We start from the raw sequence: 12,030 nt of genomic DNA, 5'->3' as shown, positions 1-12,030 counted from the left end.
CTCCTTGGCCATCCCTAAGATGTTTCAAATTCACTGTGTCTGAAACTGAGCTCATCATCTTTTCCTGCAAATGCTCCTCCTCCATTACCTCTTGGAATGAATAGCCCTACTGTCCTTCCTCGTGGTTGCCCAGGCCAAAATTCCAGAGTCATCCTGACTCCTGCCCCTCCTTTACTCCCCCGCTGGAACAGTCACCAAACCGAGTCAACTTTATTGACAAAGTATTTCTTGACTCTGTGCCTTATTCCCCACCCTTATTACCAGTGTCTTAGAGAGAATCTCATTGTATCTCACCTGGCTGAGAATAAGTAACCATAAAATTAAAAATAATATTGGACACTATTATCACATTATAGATGTGGTATCAATTATGGATCAGTCACTTTAGTAGACACTTCACATACTTCATCATAATGCTGACCACCATCCATACCACCCATTAGGGAGGAATTAGAGACCCTGTTTTCAGACGAGAAGACTGAGGCTCAGAGACATTGAATTAACAGCCTCAGTTACACAAAGAGAGTGTGGTGCTGGGATGTGGACTGAGGTCTGTCTGACTCCAAACCCCAGGCTTTCCCCACCCTATAAACTGCAATGGTGTCCTAACTGTCTTCCTGCCACCTGTCTTATTTCTCTCCAATATCTACTTTTTTGCTAGAGGGGTCTATTTTTACAATGAAATTCTGACCTAGTCTCTCCTCTGTGTGAACTCCTGCAGTAGCTCCCCAGTGCCTGCAGAATAAAATGCAAGTTCTTCAGCAAGTCTCTTCCTGATGTGGTCACTTCGTCCATTTACAGACCTGCTTCCCTTCTCTCCAAGCATACCTCACTCCCTTCCTTTCTGGGAGCATACCATGCTGCTCACCTAGCAATGCTGTACGTCTCGCTGGCCCTTCTGCCTAGGATGCCTTTCTCCTCTCATCAGCCTGGATGCCTCCATCTCAGCCTCCTAGGCTTGGGACCCACCTGCCATCCAAGCTGAGTTTAGTTAGGTGCCCCTCGTCTGGATGCCCATGGCACTCTGTGATTTTCTCTAGCACAATGTTGGCCTGGGCAACCACGAGGAGTGATGCCACATTCCTTGATCAAGCACCTACTATGTGCCAGAGTTCCCAGTAGGCTCCAGTAATTTGGGGATCAACAAGATATATGTCCTTCTTTCAGAGAACTCACTTCACTGAGAGAGATGGGCTTCATTACTATGTCTGATTCCTGTCTCCACAATGGATTGCTGTTTCTTGGGCAGGAAGAGTATCTTGTTCATCTTTGTGTCCCCGGGGCCTAGAACTGTGCTTGGCACACAAGGGTGTCAGGAAACACTGACAGCTTGAGCTGAGCAGACACACAAGACCACCACGCCATCTCTGTGAGCACACAATCCCATCCACAAGGATACTCCACTTTCATGTGTGTCTTTTCCAGACCCTAAATGTCTAAGTCATTGTTTTTTGCATTTTCACAAGATCCTCACAGTGCACCGTGCTGCTCTGACATACAGTGGGCTCTAACGCTGCAGAATTTCCACGCCAACCTACATGACTGATCCACTGAGAAATGAAAGGACCAAGTCCTCACAGCAGGTAAGTGGCAGTGCTGACACCCCTTCCAGTGTTCACCCTCCCCACCCACAGGGACACTGGTGCGTTTTACAGCAGCAAAGGAGGGAGCTGCTGTCAGAGGTTGCTCAGCCATGTGGCACATAGGACAGGAGCTTCAGGAAAGTAATGCGCGTGTTTTCTAGGGAGAGGCCCTTCCCGCACCCTCCCGTAGGTGGCTGTGGCCTGTCTTGTCCTAACAAGATGAGCGAGTGAAAGGACAAGCCAGCCGTGTTTGTTTCCATGCCCAGGGGAAGACAGCTTCAGGCAGCCCTTTTGATCGGGGTCCCTGTGCAGAAACAAGATCCCCTGAAATCTGTTCCCTGCAGCCACTGCCTGTCTGAGTGACACAGGCAGGAGGGTGCAGGACAAAGGGGAGAGGCTTAAATTACAGCAGGTGTTTTGTAAAAAGCCTTCTTTTCCTCACAAGTTTATGGAGACTTCTCTGCTGAGTAGCATTTCCGCCTCCTCTCACCACGCAGGACAAAGTGCAAGCTGTCCGGGTGATCAAAGAGGGGGCGAGAGGAAGACAGAGGTGCGGAACCTCTGAGCAGAGAGCTTCTAAGTACCTGGGGCAGGGCCTCAGACACCAGGCAGGAGCAAGGGAAAGGGGGGAAAACGGGGAGGAAATGGCCGTTCCCACCGGACGCCAGCAGCCTACATACCTGTACTTTCCGCTCAGAAAACCAGATTTTCTGAAAGCATCTTATCTGATGACAATATGACCACCCCGAGACTGCCGGGGGCGAGGGGGAAGGGCTCCAAGTCCTGGCCTGGATCTGATCCCAGGTCAGCCTTTTGGCTGTGGGTGGGACCCTGCTTCCTCCTCTCATACCGACCTCAGAGTGTGGCCGTGGGGATCAATTCGATACAGGCACAGAAAGCCCCATAGAAGGGCCTGGCACCTACCCCCAGGTGCCACTATTATAATCGACCATGAGGAACCAACTGCAGGGTCACGTGCCCTGGAGAAGAGACCACGCTTCCCTCTGCCTCCATTCCTGACTCCTGGTTGGACTGGGTCTTCCTCTGCACCCGGATCTTCTCTATCATGGCAAGTCCACTGTGCTCAGCTTGTCTATCTCCCCATTAAGGCCATGAGCGCCCTGAAGGTCAGAAAAGGCCTGTCATGCTAGAACACTCATTCATTTGTCACTCACTAAGTGCCTCCTATGGACCAAGGGGTCACTAAGTGGTGAATAAGTGAGTGAAGTCTGGGAACAACCCGTAGAAGCATCTGTATGGATCATCCAATCAACCAGCATAGGCACTCATCACCTGTGGTGAACCATATACAAAGGCTTTGGGCTCAAAGAGGACCGCAAATGTGAACTCAATTTCCAGGAAATGTGTCCATCCTGACAGTTGATCTGCTGGGTCACATGCTGGGGTTTATGTAAAACAGACCTGATCAATATCTAACTATCTCTGTCTCTCTGTCTCTCTGTCTCTCCCTCCCTCCTTCCCTCCCTCCCTCCCTCCCTCCCTGTACCCCTCCTTCCCTCTAAGTCCTGAGAAACTTATCAATTACTTAGCAATTCATCCAGACTTTTGGATGCTCTAAAGGTAATGTCCAAAACCCCAGATTCAGAAAGGGTCATCACAGTTCATCGACCTGAGCTTTGAAAAGAAAACAAGAGCCCCCAACCACTGCGTGTAGCTTTGTTTGTGACTGGTTTCTTTGCTTATTGGAGACAACGTCCCTCCCTAGGCCCCTGGGCACTGGTCCCACTGACCCAGGAGGGAACAGGCCAGCAGAGACAGGAGGCAGAGCCACCATTCAAAGAGCTTGGCACATTTGAGGTCTAAACACCCACCCTATTGTCTCCCAACATAAGGAACCAGATCCTTTGATTGCTGAAAAGTCAAAGCCACTTCGCTAGGCCCATCTCCAGGCCCCGTCCCACCATTACTTCCTCATCCCCCAGGCCCTTTCTTGGCTCTGCACCGTGTACATACAGTTTCCTGTCTGTAATAGCCCTGATCACCAGTCCCCCCAAAACCAGCAAACTCCTACTTCTCCATTATGACCCAGCTCAAACATCCTCTTCTCTCTGAAGCCTTTCCTGACTCCTCCAGCAGGGACAGTGGCTGGTTCCTTTGAGCTCTGTTATCTGCTCAGATCTCTCCTATTCCATTTAACACACTCTGATGACCTGTTCACGTGTTCCTCACATGTCATGGACTGTGACCTTGATGATAAGGACCGTATCTTCTTCATGTTTGTGTCTCTGGCACCCAGCACAGAGCCACTCACCTCACATGTATTCCAAGCCCACCCTAATACCTCAAGATTCCATCGCCACTCTAGTCTAGTCTGGTCTAGACCAAATGCCCCTTCTCGCACTAAACGGGATTTCATATAGAGTCAAACAACGGAGGTACATTTCACAGAAAACACAGCTCAAGACCTTAGAGGGTGAGGTGTCTCTTCCTAGAACCAGACACACAAGCAGGAACCAGCTTCATTAAGAATCTGGTCAGTTAAGAGGTGCTACCCAAGATGGCAGCCAACAAAGTATGACATCAAAGGTGTGCAAACCTGGCACCAGGCCTGACATTACTCTCTGGGCTAGTTTATCTTCTGGACCAGGCTATAAAAACCTCAGTGAAAATACAAGTGATGCCCAAAGATCTTGGGTCTTTTGTTCCAGCCATTAGCACCCTGGGGAATCTGTTTCTCAGATCAGGCAGCTGGTGACTGAGGAGACGGGATCACGCCAGCAGGCTCTGGGTCAGCAGGGGCAGGCAGTGCCCTGGGGTCTGAGGGTCTCTGACGTGTTGATGGACAGGGAAGTTCTCAGCCTGCTCCACTCTCAAAAGCAGCCTTACTGCGACCCCCAACAAAACTGAAAGACTTGCACACACCAGGTACCCTCACCCCAATGAAGTTTTGGGGACAACCTGCCAAAATAAGCAAATTCAGGGGATCACAGCTGTGGAGGAAGCCAGAGTACACAGATGTGCAGGTATTTGTGCAAGGCAGTCTGGCCTACCGAGCAAGTAGCCAAGGGACCAGCAAGGAGGAGGCTCAGCGTTCAAAGCCAGGGCCACATTCAAGAAAATCAGATTCCAAGTTGGTGAAGCAATCAACTAGTATCTGGTGTCACACAAAGGATCAGTGACTGGTTCCAAACCTCATTCTCCAAAACCTCAAATGTGTCATTAAACTCCCTTACCAAGGTTTACCTTTAATTTATGTGTTCTTCAAAACACTTGGAGAGAAGGCATAGTCTCCATCTGATCAAGTATAAGGTGGGAGACCCAGCTGGTGGCATTCATCCATCCATCCCACATTCACTGATTGATTTCACCAATATTTATGTGCTAGGTACACAATGAAGGGGGCATGTGCTTGGAAAGGACAAAGGTGGAGTCAAGACTTGAACCCAAGTCTGCACCTCTCTCCTCCAGGCAGGTGTGTTGACTCTACACCCCATCCCCAAAGGGTTAATACGGTTCTCACCCTGACCAGGTACACTAAGGCTCCATTTAGCATCAAGTTCATTGGTGCTGAGCTGGCACTGTGACGGGGGGCTGACCGCAATGTCCTGTCCCTCTGTGGCTAAGGGCAGGGTAAGGAGGAGAGGAAAGGAACAGGAGTTGTAAAAATAATGGCACAGGCTTAGATCACAAGCTGATGCAGGTGGAAAACCCAATGGACTTCAACTCTTAACAATGCACACAACAAATCTCAGCTCACGTTTACTGAGTACTGGGCTAAGCCCTTTACCTGCATAGTGTGAAGAGTGTGTGTTCTATAGTCCAGATGTCTGTGTGAATCCTGGCCCTACCCCTCATTAGCTGTGTGACTTTGGCCAAACTGCTTAGCCTCTCTGTGCCTCCGTTTCTTTGTCTGGAAAATGAGGTAATAACTTTAAAGGGTTGTTATGAGGATGAAACAAGTAAAAACACAAAATGCTAAACTTGAACCATGTCCTAGCACAGAGTAGGCACTCAGTACTAAAATGAATACTTATTATCCCATTAATTAATTAGTCACAGTAGTCTGCAGAGAAGGCAGAATATTTCTTCCTATTTTACCAGTTAAGGCTTTGAGAGACTGAGCCAACCTGCTCAAGGTCACAGAGTTAATAGGTGGCATCTGAACACAGGCAGCCTGACTCCAAAGCCCACAAGCTGAAGCACCACTATGAGCATGGCACAGTGCTAGGTTCTAGGTACATAGAGACCCATGGGGAGATGAACTAGGGATCCCTAGGCAGTGCAGTACACACTGCAAGAGAGATATATTGAAAGAAAAGAAAGAGGGGAAGGAGGGCTGGGATAGCAGGGAGCCATCTGCAGGACCTGAAGAATGCTCCACTCCAAAGGGAACTTGAGCTCTAGCTTCCAAAAATGATGAGGAATTTGCCAGCTAAAGAGGAAGGGCATGCCAAAAAGTCAGGACCCAGGACACCAAAAGCATAATGAGTTGGGTGGTATGGCGGACGCACATAGGAAATGGAATAAAGTGAGGTGGGTAAGGTAAGTTGAGGCCAGTCACGGACAGCCATGTGTGCCAATGTCGAAGGTTAGATTTTATTCTGTAAGACAGTGATTGTCAAGCTTTAACACGCACAGGATCTACCTTCAGTGCTTGTGAAGCAGGCGCAGATTCCCATCCCTTCTGTTTGCACTGGGGGACGACAAGTGTATTAAGGCAGGGTAGTAGCATGGCCTGCTGGAGTTTTAACAGCAGAATTCTGGCACTGGAATGAAAGGAGATTTGGGGACAGAGACTGGTATAATTGGTCAAACTGGAGCAGATAAGAGGATGAGAGTTGAAATAATAGCACTCTTAGTGAAACTGATACATGATACCAGGGTTTCTCAACCTCAACACTATTAACATTTGGGGCCAATAATTCTTCTTGTGGGGGGGTGCTGTCCTGTGCATCACAGGAAATTCAGCAGCATCCCTGGCCTCTGCCTATCAGATGAATAGTATTCTCCCCTACTTACATGTCGACAACCAAAAAGGTCCCCAGACATTGTCAGGTGTCACTTGAGATGCAAAACCAAAACCCCAGTTGAGAACCACTGCTTTAAATCCTCCCATCCCTACTTTACAGATGAGGAAATCCAGCCACAGAAAGGTACAAAAAGGCCTGTCAGGATTCTAACCCTGGTGGTCTGGTTCCAGGGCCCCAGCTTTTAGCCATCTAGCTTTACTGTCTCTCAGGAAAGGGAGCTCAACCCAGCCTTCTGGGGCAGATTTGGAGATAGACTGGATGAGGAGAGGAGGATGGAAGAGTGGGGTTCAAAAGTGAAACCTCAATCCTTGCCACTGAACTGGGAGGACAGAGTAGGTACCAAATAAATCCTTTGTGTTTGAATAGAAGCAAGAGGTACTGGCTCAAAAAGAAAAAAGCCTGGTCCCCCAGTAGTATAAGCCAGCGGGAGGTGGTAGGTTGCTACTCAGACTGGACAGAAGAACCCTCTCTGCAGGGCTTGACAATGGGATGTGTCGTACAAACCAACTGATAACCCAAATCCTGTCTGGGTCCCTTCCCAGCTGTGTGGCCCTGAGCCCTTTACTTAACTTCTCTGTATCTCATTTTGCCCATTTGCAAAACAGGAATAAAGATCCTACTCATGGGCTTGATGTGAGAAATCAGGCCTTTAACATGAGGGAAATGGCAAGCTAGCACGATGTGGTTGGTCTTCCTCACCTTGGGAACCATCTGTATCACTCCGCGTCCCTGAGCTACTCTTACGGAGTGCTCCTCCCCCCAGCCCCAACCCAATATTTGGGATCCTCAGGCAGAGCGGCAAGGAATTGACTGCACTCCTCTCCACTAGCAGAGAGTCCCACGGTGGCTTTAGGGGGCGCCAACAGTCTTTTCACTCCCAGTCCACTCAGATTTCGGGGTTCTGGAAGTCGCGAAAAGCGCGCTGCGAGCTGGGTGCTTTCGAAAGGAGCCAGGTAAATGAGTTCAAAGTGAGCCAGGGACATTTCAGGCAGGTCCGCACCCGGCAGGCCTGGGTTCAAAGCCATCACTGCCACAGGCCGGCCAGTTCAGTCCCTGTTCTGGGAGGCAGAGGAGCAGAGAGAGGCGCCGAGATTTGGAAAGCACCCCCGAAGCCAGGCTGCAGCGGCAGGGAGCTGAGAGTAGTTGGATATATGGGGGAGGGGGGGTGAAGCGGGGGCGGGGGGCAGAGGAAGCAACAGGAAAGTAGTGGAAGAGGAGGCAAAAAGAAAGCGCTGGGAAGCAGAGTTCCCTGGGGTACCCAGTCTACAACACCTGGGCAGGGGGTCAGGAACAAAGCAGCGGCTTCAGGTCAGAGTGCTCCGGCTGTTTCCGCAGAGGGGGCGCTGCGGGGAAGATGGGGCCCGCTTGGGATGCCGGGCGCCCCTGCGCCCCGGGCGCGCTCTCCGGCGCCGCTTACCTTCGCCGGGGCCGCCAGAACGCACTTCCGGGGACTGCGCGCGGGGTGCGCGGGGCCGAACGGGGGAACCCGGAGCCGATCACTCAGGGGAGGACGTGACAAAGCAGTGCCCTGGGCTTAGGCCAGTGCTGGCGCTTAGGAAAGAAATCCTAGGGGAGGAGCTGCCGGGGGGTGGGGGTAGGGGGCCGGCGTGGGGCGTGGGGTCCTGGCCTCAGAGCTCACGGGCAGCGGTGCGGAGCCCCACAGACGCTAGAGGAGCCCGAGTCAGTGGGAGGGAAAGGTTGTCTCATTTCCTTCGGTCTCCCTACTCCTCCGCCCCCTCTGCTCCAGAACTGCCCTCCCTCTCCTCCGCCCCCTTCCCCAAGCCAACGGCCCATGTGGGCGCTGGAAAGACGCGAAACCTGAACGGCTGCAGCGTGCGGCACCTCCCTCCCCACCAAGTTAGTTCACGCTGCCGAAATCCTGCTTGCCTCCCCTTGCTTCCGACTGTCTCCAGGGCCCCCGGAAGGTTCCCCATTGGCCGTGCCCACCCTGTCCCAGAGCTCTGGTCTTTCCCCCTGCTGGGACGAGTCCAGACTTAAAAAGCAGACCTCCAAGCTCCTGCCAGCATCCATCCTCTCATTCCCGTTGCCTACTTTTGAGCCTGTATTAAACCACCCGACCCAGACAGGAAGTAAGTACTCACTTGGCTAAATTTGATCAACTTTTTTTTCCAGTAGCGAGTTTAAAGCCTGATACATAATCTCAAAGGAATGTTCATTTTGATCGGAAGGAGAGCAGCTGAGGTCTTTGTTTGGCCTTGCTTATTCAGAGTTAGGGTTTTGTTTGTTACTTCAATGACTTTACTGAGAGCTTGATAGGCGCTGAGCTGGGCAGAAAGGAACCAGAAGGGCATATTGCTCCTAGACAGTCATCATAGATGATTAGTGCAGGCAGAAAGGAGACCCAGGGATGGTGTGGTCTCTTAAGAGATAGGTCAAGGACTGGAAAAATACTCTGCGGAGTAAAAACAGCATGGACAGAGGCAAGAAGAAATGAGAAAGCCCCATCAGGAGGCAGTCTAGCAGAGAACAACCAGAATGGGGTGTGATGGTGGGCGAACAGGGAAGAGAGTATTGAACTACTCTATCAAGAGAGGATAGGAGCTGTAGGGAACGGTGGGATGGAATTGACAAGACCTAGTGACCAAGAGTCCATAGGGTGCAGATGAGGACAGAATGAAGGGAAGACGTAACTTCCAGGCCTCTGGCTGGAGTAACCAGTGACCAGTGGATGACCAGAATCCCAGAGCACCTCCTAGTGAGGTCCAGGCACTGGCAGTATTATCAACTGGGAGTTTGTTATATATGGGGGTTTTCCAACCCCATTTAACTTATTGAAGCAGAATCTTCAGCAGGTGAAATGGGGTTGGAAAATGAAGCATTTTATCAAGATCCTCAGATGATTCAAATGTGTATTAGCATTTTGAAAGCATTGCTAGGACACTGACTGTACAGTAGAGTGTCTATATATTAGAAACACCTGGAGAGCTTTAAAAAACAATATGAGGCCCCTTTTCCACCCACATAAACGCTTATTTAATTGGTCAGGGGTGGGGCTCCAACCTCAGTATTTTTGTAATACTTGCCTGATGATCTAATATAATCAGAGTTGATAACCACTGTTCTAGACTTATTCAAGAGCTACTTCATTAAACCTTGAAATGCAGCTCTTCAGAAAGGAAAAGAACACCTGTGTTTGGATAAAAACATACTGACAAGTTGTACCCCCAACACAGAGGCAACTGTTAGCTAAAAAGGGCCTCTGTTTCCTAATCAGGGAACCAGATTTTAGCCTCCAGTGGCCACGAAATTACTCTCCTGAACTTGGGCAAGTACTCCCTTCAGTTTCAGAGGGAGAGGCAGTGTTGAGAAATGGGTTTTCCTGGTTTAGTACTGTGTGTGCTAGTACCAGCCCTCTACACAGACATGCGTGAACACCCGAGATCAAAGGATTGTGTGCCGAGCACAGGACTACACACATAATTGTTCATTTAGCTCAATAAATGTGTACTAAATGAATGAATAAATAAATAGGACACAGATGCCAGTAGGTGACATAGACTTTCCATGGACTGGCCCAAATCCAGAGCCTATTCATTTGCCCCTTAAGCCAGAGAAAGGACATTTGGAAACATACTAACCCATGCACCTGGCTTTGGATTTAACATTATTACGTACTATTAAGAATTGTTAACATTTGTTGAATGCTTAGTAAACACCTGGCATCGGGCTAAATGCTTTGCTTAGGTTCTCCTCATTTCGTTGTAAGTATGAAGTTACACTCCAACTGGTTTTGGGAATCACAGCTATAGAGGGACGAGAGCTGCTATCTAGGGCAGCCTCTGCCTCTGGTTATGCAGCTGGATATAGGTGGCCAGACAGAGCAATCTTGGGGGTCTTACAGGTTATTCTCTAGAGCATGCATCCTTGCACAGAGACCAACTTTGAAGGAAGGGTTTTGGAATGACTGTTCCGGGGTCCTACAGAAATAGATGTTCCCAGAAGCTATGTCAGAGGAACTGTGGGCTATGGTTAAGCCTTGGAGAGGGACTCCTCAAAGCTACCCACTTTGTGGGTGCTTATGTGTGTGTGTGTACATACTGCCTTTTAACAAGAGCCAGTTAGGTGCCAAACCCTGCGCCAGTCCTTTACACATATATTTCTTTTAATTCTCATAGCATCCTAACAGGTTAAGGACTCTTTCTTTTTTTCTTGTTTTATAAAAGAGAAACGTGAGACATCTGTCATGAAGTGAAGATCTGTTTGTCCCTACAACTCAAGTTTCTTAAATGGTATGCTTTACGGCCACCATTGTCCATGCCCACTGCCACCTCTGCCCCCTGTCTTGCCCCTGCCACGCAAAGGAGAGTCCTCATTTCAAGTCCCATTCACTTGTTTACAGTTACACAACATCAAAACTATGTCTCATTTTCCCACCTGTATAGTAAGTTGTCTTTGAGTGCCCTGTTACTAAGCTTCTGTGTGTGGCGTGACACTCCATAGCCTGAGAAGAGATGGGAGGAGGTAACGCATAGACTGTTAAGAGAAACTGAAAGTACTGGGGAGATTTATCCCAAGATGAGAGGGTCCAGTACTTCACTAATAGCACAACTGTCATAAAAGAGGGAATTGTCCATTCTCCATCTCCATGGGGACATAATTAAAAATAACATTACATAACAATTCAGACTTTAGGTCAGATGTGAGGAGGGACATTTAGTCCCTGGGACAGAGCAGGGCAGATGCTCAGTGGCTTCCTTATGAAGCTGCCCACCCTCGGGGTCCCATAGAGTCTTCTGGACTGGCCTTAAGGCGGTGGAGGATGGAAACACAGCAGGGGTGAGATCCACACAACAAGCTGGGCAGGGCCAGGGGCAGAAGCAGGAGGGAGTCATGCACACACAGCGTGCAGCTCCAGTTATAGCCAGGGCTGGGGAATGAGAAGAGGAAACGTGTTCATCCTAGGAGACCAGGATCTGAAGTAATCACTCCTTGCCTGTGAGCTAGGCTCTGGAGGTGAGTGTCTTGCTAATGTGGACGCCTGCAGGCCTTGGCACTCCTGCAGCATGTACAGGGCTCCGTCATCCCCCCCTCACACCAATATCCTGGCCAACAGCACTTACAACTCATGGAAAAATTCTAGCTCCCAGAGCCCCTTCAGTTAGTGCAAAGGTGACATGGTAGTTTTCACTCTCAGTGAAGGGAGGCTATGGCATTCCGTCAGCAACACAGATGTCATGGTGCCAGGATTTGCAAGGAGGATTCCTATGTCCGCATCATCGCTGAGTGTCATCAGTCAGCTCTGACAAGGACCCAGACACAGTTCTGCTGCTTCCACTTCCCATACTCCCATCCGTAGTTGCAGGACAGCAACTGGATGGTTTTACACAAAGCTCATTGTGACAATTTTTTTTTGCCTCAAACAAAAATACAACCTGGTACTGTTTTTGCCTCAAACAAAAATACAACCTCAGATATGGTTATCCCCGTTTTACTGA

General features: G+C 49.6%; 1 protein-coding gene across 6 annotated transcripts in view; it reads right to left on the bottom strand.

The window, feature by feature from the left end:
- EVA1A (eva-1 homolog A, regulator of programmed cell death) overlaps positions 1-8,267 on the bottom strand; it is a 46,481-nt gene extending 38,214 nt beyond the window's left edge. For 2 of the 6 annotated variants that reach the window (XM_074332233.2, XM_074332234.2), the window contains exon 1: positions 7,992-8,188. The gene's annotated coding sequence lies outside the window, so the exon portion shown is untranslated. The other 4 variants (XM_088796072.1, XM_074332235.2, XM_074332231.2 and 1 more) reach the window with 4 other exon arrangements.
- Positions 8,268-12,030: the final 3,763 nt, after the last annotated feature.

Source organism: Rhinolophus sinicus, chromosome 2 (genome assembly GCF_057876585.1).
Source record: "Rhinolophus sinicus isolate RSI-liver-muscle chromosome 2, RSI-T2T, whole genome shotgun sequence".
Classification (NCBI taxonomy): Eukaryota; Metazoa; Chordata; class Mammalia; order Chiroptera; family Rhinolophidae; genus Rhinolophus; species Rhinolophus sinicus.
The sequence above is the reverse complement of the archived record's forward strand: the minus strand, read 5'-3'. Positions and strand labels throughout refer to the sequence as shown.